The sequence below is a fragment of the Tachysurus fulvidraco genome, chromosome 19, assembly GCF_022655615.1.
Source record: "Tachysurus fulvidraco isolate hzauxx_2018 chromosome 19, HZAU_PFXX_2.0, whole genome shotgun sequence".
Classification (NCBI taxonomy): Eukaryota; Metazoa; Chordata; class Actinopteri; order Siluriformes; family Bagridae; genus Tachysurus; species Tachysurus fulvidraco.
This window is the reverse complement of record NC_062536.1, coordinates 958454-971232: the sequence shown is the minus strand read 5'-3', so window position 1 is coordinate 971232 and position 12779 is coordinate 958454. Positions and strand designations below refer to the sequence as shown.

General features: G+C 37.7%; 1 long non-coding RNA gene across 1 annotated transcript; it reads left to right on the top strand.

Annotated features, from left to right (window-relative positions):
* The first annotated feature begins 3319 nt into the window (after nt 1–3319).
* Nucleotides 3320–4150, top strand: LOC125139659. The gene is made up of 3 exons (XR_007138715.1): nt 3320–3424; nt 3727–3793; nt 3973–4150. It is a non-coding gene; the product is annotated as an uncharacterized LOC125139659 (long non-coding RNA).
* Nucleotides 4151–12779: the final 8629 nt, after the last annotated feature.

Genomic DNA, 12779 nt, shown 5'->3' with positions numbered 1-12779 from the left:
TAAATGTATTAGTGAAGTTCTCTAGGTAGACAACATACATCTGTCACCAAGCCCTTTATCACCAGATCTGACTAATCACTAGTCTAAGTAGGATTTAGTGTAAATCCAGTAGTCAGGGTTGTGAAAAGTGACTTTTTAAAACTAAACTATAATACTATAATATAAACTAAAAATAAACTAAATTCTCGTTATCTAAGCTAATCAACTCCTTTCAGGATTTTAGTATGGATTTTAAACTGACAGCTATGGTCGCTAGCAGGTTAGGTAACATTAGGCTAAGGATTATATTTACATTTAACTCTTCTTCTTCTTCTTCTTCTTCTTCTTCTTCTTCTTATTATTATTATTATTATTATTATTATTATACATAAATATATTATTTTGTTTGCATTTTTAACACCTACACTTCAATTTAGACTTATTTACTTCAGTTACATATATATATATATATATATATATATATATATATATATATATATATATATATATATATATATATATATATATACACTTAATTATACACTGCATTAGTTACATTATTTTTAGTCTATTGGTTTATTAATTTTATTAAAACTTTGAATAAATATATTTTATTATAATAATAAAGATAATTTGGTTGGGCTTTTTTAATTATATTGATTAGTTTATAAAACATTATGTAAAGGTGAAAAATGTTCTATAGATACACAGTTTTGTTGTTTGATATGTTAGTCCGCCCAAATTACCATATTTTCCCACAGACACAAAATCCTTATTCATATTATTCTTTTTATTCTTGAAAGGGAGCTTTTTTGTACCACTCTGTTACAGACAATATGTTCACCATTAAGGTAAGAAATATATTGTTATACTGAAATTAGTGATTTTATAGACACTACACTTTATATTTCTGCACAAATATACCTGAACTTGGCTTGTATACATTGACTTTATTCGTGTCTGTATTCATTTTTGACACAGAAACACCTGAAGATTCTTATATCATTCGTTTCAGGAACCTATTTCCTGTCATATGAAAATGTAAACAGACCATAATATTAAATCACAATAACAATAATAGGGTCAGTGAAGGTAAGGCAGTTATTGTGACTTAATTCAGAGCAGATATTTTTTTTGTGTCATCAGCAACATTTCAGGAACATCTTATCTGTTTTGTAGCTCAACTTCTGACAAGATAACCACACTATTTTAAATACATTTTAAAACTCTTTAGTGTCGAAAAAATCTATTGTTTACAGAGCACTAAAAAACCCTAAATGACCTTGACCCTTACACTGTTAGAAATTACCAGCATTTCACAATAATTAACAGTATTATTTTACAGTAACTTGTTGTAATTAAGTTTCCCTGTAATATCCCAATGAATACCTGTAAAAACTACAGTATCCTTGGATTTTACAGCATTTAACTCTTATTTTACAGTAAAATCTTGCAATCTAAGACGTGCTGTTATATCACAACAAGGTCTGTAATATCACAGCAACACAGTGAAAAAACTCCCGGATATTCGAAAATGGGCAAAAAGGCGGGAGCTGGTTGCGGAAGACACGCCCATCTAGAGCGACGGCATTGTCAACAGTGGCAATCCACCTGTCACTCACGTTTCCACGGCCTTAATTATGCAGAAATTTAAGGCTTAATATAATTTAAACGGATGCGTTATACAAAAAAATTCACCCCCTCACAGTCATGAATGGCAAAATTAGCTATATAGACCAAAATAATTTTTTGCACCAGGCTGTAAACATGTTTTTTCTGCTGTAAAGTTGGGCATTTTAACATGGGGAGACTATGTGACTGACTCCCTTCTGCAGCCAGCCTCAAGCGGCCAGTCGATGAATTGCAGTTTTAGTCACTTCCTTATTGGCTTCACGGGAAAGAGCGTGAGGTTGCCGCTCGTTTTGAACTGAAGGCGCCGTTGTGTCCCTTTTTTATTCCGGGCTGAATGGAGAAGGTGAGCAGCATGCATGTTTGCAGCACTTACACCCATGTTATTTTATTATAATTATAATATTTACTTTCAAATAAATGTTTATCGCATGACACAGTTCACATTTTGTTAGCAAGTGCCCGGAATTGTTGAAAGTTCTCTCACAGCATTTGCTAATAGTTTTGCTATAATTTTTCATGTCACTATCACCATTTAGACAATTCTGGTGTAAGAAAGATTCCTCCTCGCACTTGTCCACGTCCCTTTACCTCTGCAAAACAATAGGAGCTCCGGAGCACCGAGAGAACAAACCACACGAGTGAAATCAAATCTGGTTTATTCCAAACAGCTGCTCAAAGAACTGAGCGACAGAACAGAATATATACGCAATGAAATACAGTAAGCTATGGTGTATGAGATAAGGCGGGGGCTAAGTTTTATTAACATAGATAGGGGTATGCCAGAATGCTGCTTCTTCACAACTCTTATCCAAGCATTGAAGGTCAGAAAGCCTGTACATAAGCAAAGAGAAACCGAATGTCCTGCGAGTAATCTCACAAGCAGGTCAACCTATCTTGTCTTCTTCATACTGTCAAGATAGAGCGCTGAAAGAACAGGATAGACTCAAATCAAGAACATTAAATCAGAAGACGTGAAGATGACATATAACACAGAAAGACATTTTTACATGACAGAGATTTCCTCGTTTTATATTCCCTTAAGATTATGGTTACGTTATCAGCAAGCCTTAACATCCTGCTTATGTTTGCAGAAACACAGGGTACAAAAACAAGAAAACAAGGAAAAAGAAATGTGGAAAGAAAATGAAACAAGCACAAAAATTAATTACCATAAAGAAAATTCATTTCAGCATCTGGTGTTTGTAAAGTTTATAAAACGAATGATGGGACAAACATTACTATTTATGTGTGCACATTTCTGTAATTAGTCAATTTTATCATAGATTAGCGGGGCTAACCGTTAGCTGTTTAACTTTAAAAATGTAGTGATTCAAACGGTCCATGAAAAAATATTTTTCCAGTGGATATCCTAGTTACAACATTACTGAGCTAACTGGAGTAAGTTAGTCTCATGTTGTGTTCGACAACGGGAGGGTTTTAACACTATTGTTCCCACTTGCCCTGAATGAATAATAATTGTAAAAGTTGTTAATGCATAATGCACTTTACATTGAGTGAGCAATTTCAAAGTGCAAAAGAAAAAAAAAACATTATATATATATATATATATATATATATATATATATATATATATATATATATATATATATATATATATATATTTTTGACATATGGCTAAAATAAAATTACAATGATCATAATCAAACTGAATTTCTTATTGTTGGTTGCGTTTGTGTAATTTCTCCATTTTCTTTCTAGGTCATCAGAGGGCGATTCTAACCATCCTATTCAGTATCAGGCAGGCTAACTATCCTGTTCAGTGTCAGGCTAAGAGTGACGAGAAATAGATAAGGTAGGTGACTAGTTAACATGCACCACAATGTTCAATTGTAAATTCGTTGGCTGTGAGCATGTGTCTGAGAATTGTGTAACTATGTTCAGCACACAAAACTGCATAGCAATGCCCCCAAATATCACTACCAGTGTGGGGTGCTTGACTGCTCACGGAGGTACAAAAAACACACGGGACTGCAAATTCATATGTATAGGCAGCATAGGTCCTACCTGCAGGCTGCTGGGCCTATATTACCTGGCACAACAGCTTTACCTAAATCCATGCTATTCATGCTATTCTCTGTGTTAACTATGTTACAGCCATATGCCACTGCTGTGGACGTCAATACTGCAGAACTCCCCGCCACCCCATGCTTGATCATTTAAGGTAACGTTACTTTGTTCTAGTAGCGACATTTCTAACTCATTATTTTCTTTTCATTCTAGAAATCTACATGACCAAAATAAATAATAATAATTATAATAAGAATTGCATTTGTATAGCCCTTTGTATCTTAAGCAGATTGCAAAGTGCTCATAACACAATGTTGTATCTGTTCATTTCAGGTGACATGATGAAGCCCTCTGGATGGCTTATATCCATCGAGGGACATGTCATGATGGGCCCACACCCTTTCTTTTTACACGGAGTAGCTGCATTCTTCAGCAGCTATTACGTAATCAACCTTGAGTATCCTGCCGCTGGATCTTCGACGCTGGAGTTCATTCAAAGGTATTTTATAAAGATCGCATTTAATATTGTAATTCACATTATAGTACAGGCTTCCAACTCAATGATTGTCTTGGGGTCGAAAATTCTGACAAACAAGGTCATTCAACTCATTCAATTTCGCTCTGCAGATCAGTCTGGGTTTCTACACGTTATGCTGACAAATACCTGCCGGTCGAATCACAGCTATTTATTTTGTTTTGGGGCAGGCTATGTGATGATGATTTCAAAATGTCTATTGCGAAATGCGAATGTATTGAATGAAGTAGATGAAATTTTCTTTAAAAGCAGAACAAAATGCTCTCAGGCCCTTAATTGAAAAAGATGTGTTTGTCATACTTTCAACAGGGCTTGGTTTTAATTTACCAATTGCTTGAAGATACATTCCAGTGGCGGCGCACGTTGATATGGCCTCTCATAGTAGAAAATCAACCACTTTGCCTCAGGAAAACCTAACCTGATGCACCTTGGCTAAAAATTGCAAAATTATGGTGAGAGTAAGATCCAACAAGTTTGGATTATAAATCTATTAGGGTTTGATGTGGGGAAAAAGCACAGCAAAAAGCACACTTTGATAAGTGCTGTAAGTCTATTTAAAACTGAAACTATCTTTGCTTATTAACAGGTTATTAACCTGGGCATCAATCCTGAATAGGCTCAAAGACCAAGAAGCGGACAACAATGAACCCTCATGTGAGCACCCTTTTGAGGAAACTTATTGACTTTGAGTGGACATCATAGTTTTTTTTTTTTGTTTTTTTTTGCAGCGGTAGTTGTCAGGCTCAGTTTTGAGTAGCCTTATTCTTTTTGTAATTTTTCAAGACAACTTTGCACTACAAGATTTTTACACAATGCTGTTGCGTGTGGACTCATTATAATGTTTGAGACTGAGAGGAGCACCTGACCCCTTTATGACATTCCTTCATCGCTCTCTCCCTTGCTCTCTTATCTTGCCATGAAGGCCTCATTCCCATCCTGTCCATTACTGTGACACAGCTAGTTGAATAGTTGAATTTTGAGACCGGTAGTTGAATCGCAAGTTTGCACAATTTCTCTGCATTTTCTGCATTTTAAGATGACTTTTATGACTAGAAAGTTGAATTTCTTGAATTCATGAAGTTCTTGCATCTGCTGTACATTGAAAAATATTTATTTGTTAGTAAATATGGCATTGGGCTAACACTCTTTTTACCTCAGAGTTCTTTGTTGGGGGGGAGGGGGTTATTTGTACAATGATTGTAAAGTCATAGTAAATGGAAGCTTCATCTGCATTTCTTTTACAGTAAGTTATTGGACAATTTTAGCATGACTTCCACAGTGTACTTTGTAAATTCACAGTAAATTATTGTCAACTTGTACATTACTTTCACAGTACACACTGTAAAAGTACAGGGCCTTGTTTTAATGATGTACTGCAAAAGATTGTAATTCCCCAGTAATGTACTGTAATATCACAGTAATTGCTTTGTCATTGAAGCTGTGAAGTTACAGTATACAGTTGTGCTTTTACAACAATACATTGTAATATCACAGATATAAAATAACAGTTAATTGCTGTGAGTATATTTCACAGGATATTGCTGTAATCCTTAATGTGAAAGTCATGCAAAATTTATCCAATTATTTATTGTAAATTTACAACGAAAAATTTTACAGTGTACAAATAATCAAGGCTAGCACTAGACAGGTACATGTTTTTACTACAATGTAAAAACAAGTTTACCTCTTGCAAGATCGCCAGATGATTGGCTAGTTTTTGGCCAGAAACACCTCCCTAATTGTTGAAAATAGATGTCAGCTGGGGTAAATAGCTGTCCAACTGAGCCATGAAGGTTGTTTCAAGTGGGAATATTATGCACTGGAATTCAGCATTTATCTATTACACACACACACAGAAACAACAACAGATATTTCTGATATTTTCTAGCTACTATGTCATTAAAAGACATTGTAACGAGTCTGTCTGTGTTTCCCCTTGTTTCTGTCTGCTGTCATTTCCCTGCTGTTAATTGTTGACCCCGCCCACCTATATGTTACCATGGACATTAACTGCACTCATTCTCTTCCCCAGGTGTCTTGTCTTAGTCTGTGATTGCCTCCATCTTGTGATTGGTTCTTGTTCCCTATATCTACTCTGTTTGTTCATTCCCCTGTTGTGAGTCGTTGTTGGTGTTTGGTGTATTCTGTATTCTGTTCTCTGTTCCTGTTCCCTGTCCTGTTCAGTGTTGACCTGTTTGCCTGCCTGTTTCTCGTTTTGTTCATTAAATAGTAAAACTCCATTTGGATCCTCACTTCCCTTTGTCGCACCATGTCACATCGTGGCAGATGTATTCTATTTTTATTATATTTTATATTCTTGGTGTACAGTGTGTTCTAGCCAGATGTATTGCTATCAGTCGAGGGTAATGGCAAGAAATCAAAACTGGACCAGCAGCCTTCATCCTTATTTAAACCTTGCTAATATTTTTTTTTGTTTGTTTGGTTTTTTTTTACAATGGGACAAAGTGCAATGTAAAAACCCAGGGAGCAAGCATGTGCTTACCTCATCAATATGAAAAAGTGCAGGCCACCTGGCTTTAAACTCTCCAGCAGCTGGATTTTCTTGCACTACCTCTTTTCTTCTGTAGGAGAATGTTATTGACATCTTTCTTACACACTCATACTTATACTTAGTCACTGTAAACTTAGCTAATGTAATTTATATAAACAAACCCAAAAGCATTAGCTAAACACATATTTTTTCTATCAAATCCCTGCTGAAAAATCCAGCGTAAACCAGCATGAATTCAATGCTGGTCCAGGCTAATTTTTTACTGGTTCATGCTGGTATAGTGCTGGTCAGTGCTGGTATAGTGCTGGTATAGTGGTATAGCTTTGAATAACAAAGAATAAAAACATTTAAAAATCGTTTGTTAGGGATTAAATTGTCTCCACAAATTAAATATAGTAATACCAACAAATGTTGACTTCCCGGGGTCCATGAGGGAAGCAGCATATAAATCATACAGAATGATGGATTTTGAAAGATATAATCCATTTGTCTCAATTAAGAAGTGTTTAAGTTTGTCTGTTTTTTTAGTAAAGCGGTAATGTGAAGAGATATTACCCAACATCGGCGTTGCTATGCAACCTTTAAAGCAACTATGTTCACGAAGCTAAATGTAGTTCCTGCACTTTCCAAAAATAAATCTCGCAATGTTTTCGACTACATTATATACCTTACAGTGTTTATCGAAATTAGTACTGTATAAGTGCACGTGTTCCAGATCATCATGTTTTTGCCACCATAATTAGGATTTTGTTTTGGGGTAAATGAAAAGCTTCCGCTTCTACACGACGGATCTGCTGATCACTGGGAATCAGAATGTTTGCATACGTGAGGTATCTGGATGACGGCCGCACGGCAGTTGTTTAAACTAGTGAAATTAAGGACTTTAACTATGACATGTTTGACCAAACTCAGGTTTATTGGGTAGCTACGATGGAAGCAAGACTTCTTCAGGGTACAAATACTAATGCTTAAAGGTCTGTAACTCAAGCAGTAGCTGTTTTATCGTAACTCGTTCACTGCACAATATAAACAAATGAGTGATATATAGTTTTGTTTCTTATTTGTTTCTATAATTTTTCAGAGAATAAAGCAGACATAGAGCAGGAGTTGTCTAAAGGCAAACGACTCCGGGTAGCACCTCTTAAAAAAAACATGGTCATTGCCACCACATACTACTTGTTACTCACTAAAAGAGAAGCTAAGACTGAAAATGTGTGTTGTAAAGGTTATATTGTGTAATGTTACTTGTGCACATGTGTATATTCCAGTGTGATGGCAAATGTCATTGTCCAATAAATATTTTAAACTTTTTTAAATTCAACGTATGTTTTTCTAGTTACTTTTAATTGATTTACATTTAGATTTAATTGTTTTAAACAAGGGCAGTGAGTTTGAAAATTACTAATAAAAAAAATAAGTTGGATTAAATAACATTAAGTTAACAATAAGTTGGATTAAATAACATGTCCTGCATTTTATCATAATTTTTATTGTTTATTTATGAAAGTAAAAATTACACTTTTAGTTTTAGGGTGGCTGAGATCACAGACATGGGGTCTGGAGACACCCTAAAAAAGGTCTAGAACTGCCCCTGCCAAACACAACAACACTCCCATTGTTTTATTTGTTTTTTTTTATTGTCGGAAGGGGTGTCCCCAAACTAGTTCACCCAAATAACATATTTTCACAAAAATCTTGGAAGTCTTTGGGTTACGATGTCTGTCTCTCTCTTTGGCTAATTATTTTACAGAACTCTCTCTCTCTCTCTCTCTCTCTCTCTCTCTCTCTCTCTCTCTCTCTCTCTCTCTCTCTCTCTCTCTCTTCCTTTATGGTATGTGAGTTTAATTAGCCACTTTCCCTAAACAATTGTCTATGTACTATTAAATTAAATAGGTAATTTAGTTTGGTCAAAATACCTTGTTCTCCTGCATTCTCTGTATAGTGAACACACGGACATCTCTCTCTCTCTCTCTCTCTCTGTGCATGCATGGTGGAAGAGGGAGCGTGGCGTGTGGAGCATGTGAGAGCGGTTGGCGTTTTGCCAATTTTTTCGGCACTAAGTGCAAATTGTTCCGTTTTGAACATCTCAGACAAATCAGAATTACTTGTGTGAGAGCGTGTGTGTGTGAAAGACGGGAAATAATTGTGTGTGTGTGTGTGTGTGTGTGTGTGTGTGTGTGTGTGTGTGTGTGTGTGTGTGAGTAGCGTGTCGGAGAAGCATAGTGATGGCGGATCCGAGTGCGAAGTTGTGTGAACGTTTGACTCGCTGTCACGGTGTGATGGTGGTGTGTGCGGCGAGTGTAGAGGAGCGTGGCTAGCCATCGGTGAAGTGGTGGGGCACGAGAATATTGTGCAATCGTTGTCTTTCTGAATGATGTTGATAGATTTAGAAAGCTGACTCAGACAGGCATCGTGATCAATAACGAGCTTAAATTAGTTTCTGCCCTCAGTTCTCCTGTCAAAAAAGTAGTTCTGTCTAATGTCCCTGTTTTCATAACTGATGAACTGATTGGTAAAGAGTTGGCTAGGTACGGGTGACTGGTCTCCCCAATTAAGAGAATCCCTCTTGGATGCAAGTCTTTACTGGTTAACCTCTTATGGACCTCCGCCTATATCCATTGTCCAACAAAAAGTGGTACAGCTCCCACATACTTTGACACACAGGGGTGAGCCTGGTCTCATTTGAATAATTCTAGGCCTTACTGGCACAAAGTTACAGGGGTTTGAATGCAGATTTTCATGTCTGCCTGGGTTGTTTTTCTGATAAACTGATTAATCTTATTTTTCCGGAACATGTTAGGGACAAACCAACAACTGAGAGTCATAGCCACGTGTCTTGGCTTTCACCAAAAAAAAAATTCAAGTCAAAAGACCCAAAAATGGATTTTATATGAATATTTTTCTACGGCCCTGGTCGTCGGGTGCAGCGTTTTTGTGTACTTGTTTACTATATAACTTTGAAATAAAAGGCTGCAGGCTCAGTCTGACAAGCCATAAATAAGCCTAGACTCTCTCTCTATCACTCTGGTGTGAAAACAGGCCTGTAACTTGACACCCTGAGCTGTGAGAGGGACAAAAGGTCAGGGATTACTCAAGAATTCTTCTTCGCATCCAGTTCACGCAGACACAGTCAAAGAACATACGGCATGTCATATACCGTTGGAATCGTCTGCTCATTGGCTAAACGGCTGTATAGGTCCCAGCCCATTTCATTGCTATTGGAAGGAGTAATTGTCAGTCAAAGGCGGGTTCCCAAAAATGAGGTCATGCCACCATTGGCTTCTCAGCCGTCTATCTCTGCCATACAAGCACTGATTGGCTCAAATGAGGGCTTATTTAATTCGTTAGGACCTGGGCTATAAATATGACGTAGACTTTGAATCTTTGAATATCCCAATTAGGAGTTAGAGCAGCAAAACGAGATGATGGCACACTTCTGTTTCCAGTTTTCAGAACACTAACGAATATTTGCGGCGCGAACAGAGCGTTTTGGATTAAAAGGCTTACAGATTTCAATTCCTTGGACCTGTGTGGATTTTTGTGGATTATGTGTGTTGGAATATATTACCCCAGTGAAGAAAAAGACAGGTCTAAAGGTAAGGGAAAAACCGGTCTAGCGCCACCTAGGTCAGTTTTGTCCGAAATTTTTTTCTAATTGTATGAAGGCTGTGAATCATATTGTGCTTTGTGTGTGGGCTTAAAAAATTATTGAGAGTATAAACTTTACTAGGTAAATAGGTTTTTTCGTGTTTTTAAAGGATTTGATGCTTTAAAGTTGAATTGAAGCTTGTTTCTGGGTCATGCCCTAGTGGTCACTTCTACTTCCGTGCCGTGCATGGCATGGCGACCCGTAAGAGGTTTTAAACACCTGCTTTCTTTTAGAAGAGTGGCTTTTATGATTCTTAAGGACGTTGTCGAATTAAATGCTGTTTTTAAATTCAGGATTGAGGGTTTTGATTACAGCATCTATGTTTCTTCTGATGCCGATATTAAATGCTTTAAATGTGGTGAGACTGGGCATCTTGTTCGGGCCTGTCCTGAGAGACAGAGTGTCCCCAGTGTTTCTGAGCGACCGGGGCAGGATGCAGCTCAGCCTGCTGTGATCGTTCCCCCTGCGGCTACAGTTCGGCTGGCTGCTGAAGGCCCCGGAGCTGCTGCTGCACCAGACGAATTGGTGAGTGAGCCCCAAGCCCAGCTTGCAGCCCAGGAGCCCACTGTAGCTGAAGTAACACCAGAGAAGCCCCGCTCGGCTGAACCGGCCGCGGTGAAGCCATGCTCGGCCGAACCAGAACGGGACAAGCTGTGTCGGGCTGAACCAGACCAAGAAAGGCCGGGCCCAACTGAGGAAAGCCCAGTGGCTTCTGGTGCAGTGCTGGAGCTGCCTGCGCTGGCAGAGGCAGGCACAGAGGTGCAGAGCATTCGCCTGGAAACACCAGTGCAGGGGGATGGGGGAGACGTGGAGATGGTGGATGAGCCCACGTTTAAAGTACCAACAAAAAGGAAAAAGAAAGGTAAGGGACAAAGAAAGAAACAGGCAAAAAAAAGAGACGAAGGCAGAGCAAAAGGAGTCAGGTAGTGATGACTCTGTGTCAGACTCTGTGCTAAATGTTGATTCCCAGGAGGAACAGTTAAATGTTGTCTACAGCGCTGAGGACATTAAAGATGTTTTTAAAAACACTAAATGGCAGAAGAATGTGGCAATAGAGGAGTTTTTCCCTGATTGTAAGCAGTTTCTACATGATGTGAAACATTTTAGAAAGGAAGGAGCATTTATGGATGTAGAAGTCTTCCATTTTAAAGAAACTGATCACTAAAGTGAACAAGGAAAACTCTGATGATGACTAATAGTATGTGTGATGTTTTTTATACTAGAGAGGTTCTTACCCTCTATTGTATTTTATCAATTTTATTTTTCTTAATGACTGGAATCAATGTTGCGAGTCTAAATATTAATGGAGCAAGAGAACTTAACAAGAGAGTAAAGCTATATGAACTGTTAAAACAGAAGCGCATTGATGTTGCCATGCTTCAGGAAACCCACAGTGATGTCAGTAATGCTGCTGATTGGGTGAAGAAGTGGGATGGGTTGGCCATTTTAAGCCACAGCACAACACTCAGTGGTGGGGTTGCCTTGCTTTTTACTCACAATTTTATTCCCTGTTCTTATTCAGTTGAAGAGATTTTAAATGGGAGTCTTTTAAAAGTGAAAACTTTTTATGAGAATGAGGTTTTCGTTTTTATCTGTGTGTATGCTCCCACCAATGCAGTGGAGAGAATGGTTTTCTTAGATAAGCTTAGCAACGTGATTGCTAGCTGCGACACTGCTGACGTTTTAATTTTGGCTGGTGATTTTAACTGTACTGCAGATATTTTGGATCGGAACCACATAGAACCTCATGCAGCATCGCGTAAACGCCTGATGGAGATTATGGAGACCCATGAGTTGGTTGATATATGGAAAAATCTCAATAAAAAAAACAGAGACAGTACACATGGGCCCATGCTATTTATAACACACTCTCCCTGGCAAGATTAGATAGTTTTTATGGTTTTAAGCATCAACTTACCCTTTTTACAAAGTGTTTTATTGTTCCAGTAGGTATCTCTGACCATAGTATGGTACACTGTACAATCAGTAAAAAGCATGTAAAGCCTAGGAGTGCCTACTGGCATTTTAATACTGCACTTTTAGAAGATGCTAATTTTAGAGAGTCTTTTATTTTTTTATGGAATTGTTTTAAGTCTCAGAAGGCAGATTTTAGCTCATTACAGCAGTGGTGGGATGTGACTAAGTCACAAATTAAAGACTTTTGTCATCAGTACACTTTCAATATCACAAGAGACATTGTTAGATCTCTGAAAGCTCTGGAGATAGAAATTGTGGAACTTCAGCGTTTGGAGGCCACAGGAAATCGAGGGCATATTGAAGCACTCAAGAGTAAAAAAAAACAAAATGAATGACCTGTTAGACATCACAGCACAGCGGGCACTGGTCTGCTCACGCTTTAAAAGCATGAAGGAGATGGATGCTCTGTCTAAGTTCTTTTTCAGTTTAGAGCAAAAGAATGCACAGAAGAGGTACATACATGCTTC